The sequence below is a fragment of the Gopherus evgoodei genome, unplaced genomic scaffold (assembly GCF_007399415.2).
Source record: "Gopherus evgoodei ecotype Sinaloan lineage unplaced genomic scaffold, rGopEvg1_v1.p scaffold_62_arrow_ctg1, whole genome shotgun sequence".
Taxonomy (NCBI): domain Eukaryota; kingdom Metazoa; phylum Chordata; order Testudines; family Testudinidae; genus Gopherus; species Gopherus evgoodei.
The window spans coordinates 523,455-533,937 of NW_022060083.1; the positions used below are offsets into that span (position 1 = coordinate 523,455).

The following is a 10,483-nucleotide window of genomic DNA, read 5'->3' on the forward strand; positions in this document are numbered from 1 at the left end:
AAGAGGATTGTGCTCATGACAGGGCAAACATTTAAGACAACTTGTGTCTAGGTGTAGAAAGATCATGGTCACTTTGGCTTTGTAAAGTTCCAATGTCTTCTCTGAGGCATATAAAAGTAAAAGAACATAAGAATGACCATACTGGGTCAGACCAAAAGTCCATCTAGCCATATCCTGTCTTCTGACGGTGGCCGTTGCCAGGTGCCCCAGAGGGAATGAACAGAACAGGTAATTATTAAGTGATCCATCTCCTGTTGACCAGTCCCAGCTTCTAGCACACAGAGGCTAGGGACATCATCCCTGCCCATCCTGGCTAATAACCATTGATGGACCTATCCTCCATGAATATATCTCATTATTCTTGAACTTTGTTATAGTCTTGGTCTTCTCAGCTCCTCTGGCAATGATTTCCCCAGGTTGACTGTGCATTGTGAGAAGAAATACTTCCCTTTGTTTGTTTTAAACCTACTGCCTATTAATTTCATTTGGTGACCCCTAGTTCTTGTGTTATGGGAAGGAGTAAATAACACTTTAATTCACTCTCTCCACAGCAGTTTCCCTCTTCTTTGTAACCATTTACCTTACCATTCCCCTTGTTCTTCCCTCCACAGAATGTACCTGAGACCAGAAACATCCAACCAAACCATCCTGACTGAGTTCCTTCTCCTGGGTTTCTCCGACATCCGAATGTTGCAAATTTTACATTTTGTGCTGTTTCTAGTGATTTACCTGACAGGTCTGATTGGGAATCTTCTCATCCTCATAGCTGTAGCTGTGGACCGCCACCTGCACACCCCCATGTACTTTTTCTTGGGCAACTTATCCTTCCTAGACCTCTGCTATATCTCCGTCACCGTCCCCAAGTCCATGGCCAATTCCCTAACCAATGACAGACACATCTCTTTCTCCAGATATGTTGCCCAAGTCTTCTTGGTGATCACCTTTGTTATTACTGAGATGACCCTGCTTGTGATCATGGCATACTACCGGTACGTTGCAATCTGCCATTCTCTTCATCACAGAGTCATCATGAATACAGACACTTGTGCCCAGATGGCAGCTGGCTCTTGGATTGGCAGTGCGATCTATGCAGCCTTTCACACTGGTAACACCTTTAGGTTGTCCTTTTGCCAGTCCAATGCAATTGGTCAGTTTTTCTGCAATATCCCACAATTACTGAAGATCTCTTGCACTGATACTCACCCTAATGAAACTTTGCTTCTTGCCTGTGTTATATTCTTGTTTTTCATGTGCTTTGGTTTAGTTATTGTGTCTTACACTCACATCTTCTCCACTGTGCTAATGATCCCTTCAGCGCAGGGTAAGTCTAAATCCTTCTCAACCTGTCTGCCACACATGATTGTAGTTGGTTTATTTCTTACACCGGAATGTTTACGTACATGAAACCAAATTCAGGGTCTTCTACATACTATGACCTGCTTGCTGCTGTTCTTTATACCGTGCTTCCTCCAGCCATGAACCCTCTTATCTACAGCCTGAGAAACAAGGAAATTAAAGAGGCTCTAAGGAAAATAGAAGACATGAAGAAAATATTTTTTTAATAACTCCCAGGAACTAAGCCCATCTTAGTTTGAGGAGCCATAGATTCAGAAGAAAGATTTAGCGAAGAGTGTAAGAATAACGAACAGTGAGCCGGCATTTGCCTGTAGACTTTGGGAGAGGGCAAATGGAAGAGTTACAAGTAGAGTTACATTCCCAGATAATGATTCAGAGAGAGACTCTATAATCTCTTGTATGACAACATGAGAAGACAGGGGATCTCTACAATGTGGAGCACAGCGAGTCCATAACTGAGGTTGTCTTGATAGAAAATACTGTCAAATTCCTGGACTGCCTGGGCTAGTTTTGACTGTTCCCTCATTGTGAGATCTTGAAATTGAATTCTAAATTATTCTTGGAATTCAAGATATGGGTCTTTTCTGTCCAAACCTACCCTAGATCTCGCAACATCTATTGACTCTAATTGTCTCCATGAGGAGATTTCAGGACTCCTAGTGTTTCTTCGGGTGCCATCTTTCCTGGGAGGATAGGTTGCATTTTTCATATTTCGCAGTGCAGTGAGCATGCATCAGGATTAACAGGAAGAAGAGCACTGTGTAAATTCAAAAGCTAGTCTTTCACCAGTAGAAGTTGGTCAAATAAAAGATATTAGCTCATCCACCTTGTCTCTCTAAGAAGGGATAAAGAGAGATATAGTTTGTATGGAGTAACCCAAGTGGCTTCAGTCTGTTACCATGGGATAACTAAGTACTAAAGGCCAGATAGTTGCAGGTATTTAGGAACAGAGTGGGACATTTAAAAGCATTCAGGTGCCTAATTCCCATTGATTTAAATGGCAGTTAGGGGCTTAGATATTTTTGGAAATCCCACCAGGCACCTAAAGACTTAAAAATATGGCCCTAAGTCATTTCCATCTGAGAGCAGTTCAATGAGCCTGATGTCTCAGCTCTGATATGAACTCAGGAGGTATTCTCATAGAAATGAAAATGATGGGCAATCAGCCATACTGGGTGGCCTTTGCCAGTCATTTTCCTAGAAACTCAAACACCACACAGTGCAGGACAGAATGCCTTGGGAGAGACTATATTCCTCTTTCAGCACTGGAAGTGATGTCTCCATAAGAGAGTTTGGGGGTCATGGGCAGGGCCATCTGGTGGAGCTGCCATGGTCTGTGTTACATCTGATGTGTGGATACTGAGAGCACGTTCATCCTCCAGGGCTGTCAACTCAGCACAACAAAACCAAACAAAAAAATTAAAAAGAGAGCTAGAAAAAGCTTTAATTTAGTTGTCTGTCAAATAGTCATACATCAACATTCCCTCATTCACTAGAGTTGTTGCCCTTATTTTACTGCATCCTCAGAAGTGGCTGTGACCCTGGGGAGAAGAAACTGTCTAAAGTTTGGCAGAGAGTAAAGGGAGTGAATTATTCATCCCACCCAGCTTTGCATGCCATTTGTTTTAGGGGAAGATGCTGCAGAAATGTTTGCTGTCTTGCCTTGGGTTCTGATTGCCAGTGCTTGAGACAAATTTTCTCCCTGGGAAATGGGCATTGGAGTTGGGATGAGATTCTTGGAAAAGGACATTCCCCTGTGTGCTCTGTGGTTCTCTTATTTGGGGACTTGCGCATATGTGTAAAAGTAAATCACCCTGAGAATATATCACTAGTTTCTCTCCCATTGGAAACCAATTTGTAAAGCTCCAAGCACCTACAATCACTTGGCAGCAGCGGGGATGGGGGAGAAGTGGTAGTATCAGAATGGGACGCTGGTGTCAGAAGAAAGGGAAACAGCATTTTGAATTTCATTTCACTGTGGAAATGGTGAGGAGGAGGAGAAGGGAATGGGAGAAAAAGAAGAATAGAGGGGAAAGTTCATTGCTCTGGGATAGAATTTTCAAAGATTGGAGGTTCAGTTCCCAGTGAAGATAATTGGCACTCTGAGAGGAGAAGCAAAGGTCCTGAGCTCATCCAGGGAGTCTGCAGGAAAAGCAGGAATTTAACTCAGAACTCATGACACACAAGCTCAGACTAGCCCATCTGCTGATGAATGAACAAAGTTGATTACATCTCATGGGGTCTTTCACTAGGGTGCTCCACTCTGACCCAACAGACATGGCAGAAGGAAGAAGCTGCATCCTTACTTATATGAACACAGGAAAATGGGGGCTTGCATAAGTTTTTCAAAGTGATTAGTGATTTGTGGTCCCTCAAGTTGGGCACACCAAATAATGGGACACCTTGAAATGAGCCTGATTTTCAGGACAGATCCTCAGCACTTTCTATGTATCAAGACCCTTTAAGGAGTCTCAAGTTGGACACCCAAAATCTCCAGTCACTTATGAAATTTTAGGCCAATGTGCTAAAAAAAACCCTGGCTTATTTTGGGTGGTCTGTATTAAGTTCCTTTTGAGCATGAGAACATACCGCCCAAAGCTGTCTGTTATTTACAAACATTTACATCAAGATGGGCAAGTCCTTGATGCAACTTGGAGAATGGTTTCCCTCATTTAGGAGCAGAAAGGCGCCCTCTAGGGAGAGGCTGAAATGCAGTGAAGAGTGGGATGGGGTAGAGAGATGGGAATAGTGGATTTAGTGCAGATACAGAGATCCTGGTAAGAATCCTAGTGCCATAAAAAAATAGGTCAAGATGTGGAATAGTGAAGAATCAGTGAGTTCATTCTACATTGGAGTAATATTAATCAGTTTTCTATTTTTACATTCTGCAGCATGTTATTTCAGCTATGATTCCATAGCACACGGCAGAATCAATTACATATTTCTCCAGAGGCCCATGGGGGCAATGACATTTTGGGGACTAATTCAACCCAGTGAGGGCCTAGGACACCTCTGCCCTGCAACCTTGAGTGCCTTACAATGCCCTGCTGATGTAGCTCCCACCTAGGCTGCTCACAAAATAGCCACTTGCATGCAAGTCACACCCCATGGGTCTGTGTATAGCTGCACTCTGCCACACAACCTGGCTTACGCCAGCCTTAGTTACCACATGGTGGGTGACCCCAATATGCTCCGAGTCCTGGACTTCCCACCTGCTAAAACTGTGTATTCTGTACTGCATTGTCCAGCCCTCTCCCGGACAGTTCAGATAAGAAAGGTCTGTTGTCCCAGTAAGGGAATATACAACAATCTGCAGTCTGGTGTGGGGGGAGGATTGTAAAGGGTGTACACTTACAGCACTGCAGCATCACAGCTGCATCAGCGTAGCTGGATAAGTGTTGCACTTAGCAAAGATGCTACCTACGCCAACAGGATAGCTTCTCCCATCAGCACAGGTACTCTGCCTCCCTGAGAGATGGAAGCTATATCAACAGGAGAAATCCACAACCCTGAGCGATGTAGTTGTACAGACATAAGTTTGTTCAGTAGACCAAACCTCAGAGGCAGATCTGTTTGTGCCAACCCCCGTTCCTTGCCAAAGAATGGCCACTTGATAGGGGATGGCTCATCAGTTTTGATGACATCTGGCCAGGTGTCCGCTTGTTCTTCGTCTTTGAGAAACAGCTATAGTGTATAGCCACCTGACCATGCCTCCACATAGGAGCCACAGGGCTGTAACCCCCTTCTGCACCCCAAATCCCTCTTCCCCAGCCCCACATCAGAGCCCACACCCCCAGCCAAAGCCCTCACCCCCCAATACACCCCAATGCCCTGTCCCATCCTGGAGCTCCCTTCCACACCCTAAACCACTCATTTCTGGCCCTACCCCAGAACCCACACCCCCGGCCCTGAGCCCATATCTCCTCCCACACCCCAACCTCCTGCCTCAGCCAGAGCCCACTTCCATACTCTGAACCCTACGGCTCTACCCCTCATGCCATAGCCTCCTCTTTCACCACAAACCCATCATTCTGGGCCGCACCCCAAAGCCTCCACCCCTAGCTGGAGCCCTCACCCCCTCCTGCATCCCAATCCACTGCCTCAGCTCTGTGAAAATGAGTGAGTGACTGAGGGTGGGGAGAGTGAGAAACAGGGGGAGGGGTGATGGAGTGAGTAGTGGGCGGGGCCTCTGAGGAGGGGCAGGGTCGTGGAGGAGGGGCGGGCAAGAGTGTTCAGTTTTGTGCCAGTAGAAAGTTGGAACATTTCTGCCAGTAGATAGCAAACACATGTTTATTTTACTCATGACTGGGATTATAACTCAGGATGCTTGGGGTACAAGCCCTGAGTTCAGTCCTCTAGACCTTGGTCTCTGTCTTTGTTCGCACTTTATTTTAATGAACTGCAATAACACATGGGATGGAGAAGTTAGATTTTGCCCTGGGGCCTCTGCTTGGGGCCTTGCTCTGTGCAGGGCTCTGGAGAGCATGTCCCATAGTTCCTGGAAGAATAGACCTGGATAAATCTCCTTCCTCAGCACCAGGAATTTTTTACTGATAGTAGAGGTGTGATGACAGATTTTTTTTATTGACCGTGAGGTTGGAGGAGGAAAGACACCATATATTGGAAGAAATCCACATACATCAGCACAGTAAGTGTCCTGCACTCCTTGAATCTTGGCTGTATTAATTTGTTGGAAATTTATTTAATTTCAATGAGGAAAATTAACAAGACAAATTCCAGTGAATACCTAAACTATTTCCTGTTTTTACTGCTAAAAGAAAATCACTTTCTTAAACGAGATGCATTCCTTTAAAATCATTATTTTTATTGTATGTTTGATCTTTGGCATTATAACTATAATTACAATTCTCTGAAGTGGAAGATGTATCTCTCGCTCTCTCGCTCTCTCTTTTTCTCTCTCTATCTGTACTGTGTGTTGGGATAGGACAGGGTGTCCCATTCACGTGAATAATTTGATGATTTTTCTCCAGGATGATACAGAACAGACTTTCCCCTTAACTCATCATCTCCTTGCTTTTAAGTTTTGTGTTGGTTAAATTGGGATTAATTGTCTGAAGTAATTAATGTACCCCTTAAAAAATGCACAAATTGCAGCTTTACTATTAAAATAACATGAAGCATTAAGACCACAGGAAATTAGTCGTTAAATCAATTTATGCACATGTACTCTAACAGTCTGAAATTATTCTGACCTGTATTGAACCATTAAAATTTAGTATACACCTTTTAAGAGCAACTTTAACTAGGAACAAAAAGACATATCAGTTCACTCTCTCAGCATCAATATTTTATTATATATTTGATCCGCAGCAATGCTCAGATGTACAATATAATTCAATATCTGCATCACATATTTCCTACTTTGCATATGGAAACATGCAGACATATAGCAGAAATTTACCATTGATTTTGTCTCCTCTGGTGCTGAGCATGCCCATGATGCTCTAAGTCTATTTTAGAGGCTCATGGGCCTCAATATTAGGATTTGTTTTCTGATATAGACTCCTAGATTCTAGGATTGGAAGGGACCTCGAGAGGTCATCGAGTCCAGTCCCCTGCCCTCATGGCAGGACCAAATACTGTCTAGACCATCCCTAATAGACATTTATCTAACCTACTCTTAAATATCTTCAGAGATGGAGATTCCACAACTTCCCTAGGCAATCTATTCCAGTGTTTAACTACCCTGACAGTTAGGAACTTTTTCCTAATGTCCAACCTAAATCTCCCTTGCTGCAGTTTAAGCCCATTGCTTCTTGTTCTGTCATTAGAGGCTAAGATGAACAAGTTTTCTCCCTCCTCCTGATGACACCCTTTTAGATACCTGAAAACTGCTATCATGTCCCTTCTCAGTCTTCTCTTTTCCAAACTAAACAAACCCAATTCCATCAGCCTTCCTTCATAGGTCATGTTCTCAAGACCTTTAATCATTCTTGTTGCTCTTCTCTGGACCCTCTCCAATTTCTCCACATCTTTCTTGAAATGTGGTGCCCAGAACTGGACACAATACTCCAGTTGAGGCCTAACCAGCGCAGAGTAAAGCGGAAGAATGACTTCTCGTGTCTTGTTTACAACACACCTGTTAATGCATCCCAGAATCATGTTTGCTTTTTTTGCAACAGTATCACACTGTTGACTCATATTAAGCTTGTGGTCCACTATGACCCCTAGATCTCTTTCTGCCATACTCCTTCCTAGACAGTCTCTTCCCATTCTGTATGTGTGAAACTGATTGTTCCTTCCTAAGTGGAGCACTTTGCATTTGTCTTTATTGAACTTCATCCTGTTTACCTCAGACCATTTCTCCAGTTTGCCCAGATCATTTTGAATTTTGACCCTGTCCTCCAAAGCAGTTGCAATCCCTTCCAGTTTGGTATCATCTGCAAACTTAATAAGCTTACTTTCTATGCCAACATCTAAATCGTTGATGAAGATATTGAACAGAGCCGGTCCCAAAACAGACCCCTGCGGAACCCCACTTGTTATACCTTTCCAGCAGGATTGGGAGCCATTGATAACTACTCTCTGAGTACAGTTATCCAGCCAGTTATGCACCCACCTTATAGTAGCCCCATCTAAATTGTACTTTCTTAGTTTATCTATAAGAATATCATGCGAGACCGTAGATAAACTAGGAAAGTATATTCCTACTACATTTCCCTGTCTTAATTCTGTCCAATCAGTTCTACTTGTCCCTCCTTTCTTTGTGTTAAATAGTTCATCTTCCTGTTTGATGTTCACATTCTGAAGTTACTATTTACTACACATTTCAGTTTTCTAAATTTTCTTCCTAAATCAACAAATACAGTCTTCAAGTTCATTTTTTATTGCTCATCTCTGAACTCAGTCCATGTTTCCAAAATATTTTTGACACTGAGTTGTCAAGAGGACTATTAATTTCACTGCATTGGGTTGTACCAGAGGAATTGGCCTGAAGCTATAAACAGCTAAAACACATGGAACAAATATTGAAAATCCTATTGCTTCATATTTCACAAACAATACTGGACATGATATAAGAAAATGGCCTAGAGGTAGAACCCAGGAAGATGGATTAGATGATCTAATAGATTTTGCCAAGAGGACTATTAATTTCACTGCATTAGGTTGTACCAGAGGAATTGGCCTGAAGCTATAAACAGCTAAAACACATGGAACAAATATTGAAAATCCTATTGCTTCATATTTCACAAACAACACTGGATATGATATAAGAAAATGGCCTAGAGATAGAACCCAGGAAGATGGATTAGATGATCTAATAGATTTTTCCATCCTTTACTTCTCTGAATCGTTGATTAACATCATAAAGAGACAAAGTACCAAGCTTTCCATGTGGGATACAATGCCTAAAGAGATACACAGATATTCTTCATTGAGGCATATCTTTGTCTGCAAAAATATAGACTGAGATTTTCAAAGTCATCTAATGGATTTGGATGATCAATTATTAATGATAATGCAGAATGGACTTCTAAACCTCTTTAGCCACTTCGAAAATCTCAACTTTGGTCACACAGATGTCACTGAGGGCAGAAAATGAATGGAGTTGTGTGGGGTAGAGTGTTGTCATAAACAGATAGTAGGAGTTAATAGAACAGAAGTACTTTATATCTCTTTTGCTTGTAAAGGGTTAACAAGTTCTGTAAGTCTGGCTGTCACCTGACCAGAAGACCAATCAGGGGACAGGATACTTTCAAATCTTGAGGGAGGGAAGTTTTTGTGTGTGCTGTTAGATTTTGGTTGCTGTTCACTCTGGGGGCTCAGAGGGATCAGACGTGTAACCAGGTTTCTCTCCAATCTCTCCGATACAGGCTCTTATAAGTTCAGAATAGTGAGTACTAGGTAGATAAAGCGAGTTAGGCTTATGTTTGTTTTCTTTATTTGCAAATGTTTATTTGGTTGGAAGGAGTTCAAATTGGTATTTTGCTGAAAAGATTTTAATTTGTACTTGTATACTTAGGCTGGAAGGGTATTCCCAGTGTCTATAGCTGAAAGACCCTGTACCTATTCCATTTTTTAAATTTACAAAGATAATTTTAACTGTTTTTTCTCTCTTTAATTAAAAGCTTTAATTACGAACTTGATTGTTTTTTTATTCTGGTGAGACCCCAGGGGACTGGGTCTGGATCCACCAGGGAATTGGTGGGGAGAAAGGAAGGACGGAGGAGAAAGAGGTTAATTTTCTCTCTCTGTGTTAGAATTACTTTCTCTCTCAGGGAGAGTCTGGCAGGGGGAGAGAGAAGGAGGGGGAAAGGTGAATTTTCCTCTCTGTTTTAAGATTCAAGGAGTTTGGATCACAGTAATCTTCCAGGGTAACCCAGGGAGGGGAAGCCTGGAAGAGGCAATGGTGAGGGAAAGGGTTTACTTTCCTTGTGTTAAGATCCAGAGGGTCTGGGTCTTGGGGGTCCCTGGGCAAGATTTTGGGGGGACCAGAGTGTACCAGGCACTGGAATTCCTGGTTGGTGGCAGCGCTACAGGTTCTAAGCTGGTAATTGACCTTAGAGTAATTCATGCTGGTACCCCATCTTTTGGATGCTAAGGTTCAGAGTGGGGAATTATACCATGACAAGTGTAAAATAAGTGTTTAGCATTTTTGTCACTAGGGGAGGAATTTGAAGGCAGCTGGGTTGCACAGATGTCAGTAGGTGTGGGATTTAAAAGTGTGATACATCAGGTGTAAGTGAGGGCAAAACTGTGCTTGTATTTGAAACTTAGCTAAGAATGCTGTTGCTGAAGCAGATAAATGAACCAGAAGACCATACATGCTAATCTACTATAGCTGTGTTGCTTCTACAATTTTAACAGGAAAAGAAATAATATAACTCATTTTGGTCAGTAGAGTCAGCAGATATAATTTGGAATATATACAGTTAGTCTGTTGAATAAAAGATACATTTTCTAAACAGTCATCTTTCAAAATAAAACCTCCTCTTAACCATAATAAAAAATGTACATCCATATAGCAAGTAAAATTAATGGAGAGTCCATTTGTAGTTCTTCAGTCCCCTGTATCTTCTGTGCTACGCAATATGTATAACCAGTTTATCTTCTTCTTTCTTTCTTTCCATGTCCATTCCTCTACAGAGTGTGTCCCAGGCAAGAA

General features: G+C 42.3%; 1 pseudogene; it reads left to right on the plus strand.

Moving 5' to 3' along the window:
- The first annotated feature begins 612 nt into the window (after positions 1–612).
- LOC115643556 lies at positions 613–1,562 on the plus strand (annotated as a pseudogene).
- Positions 1,563–10,483: the final 8,921 nt, after the last annotated feature.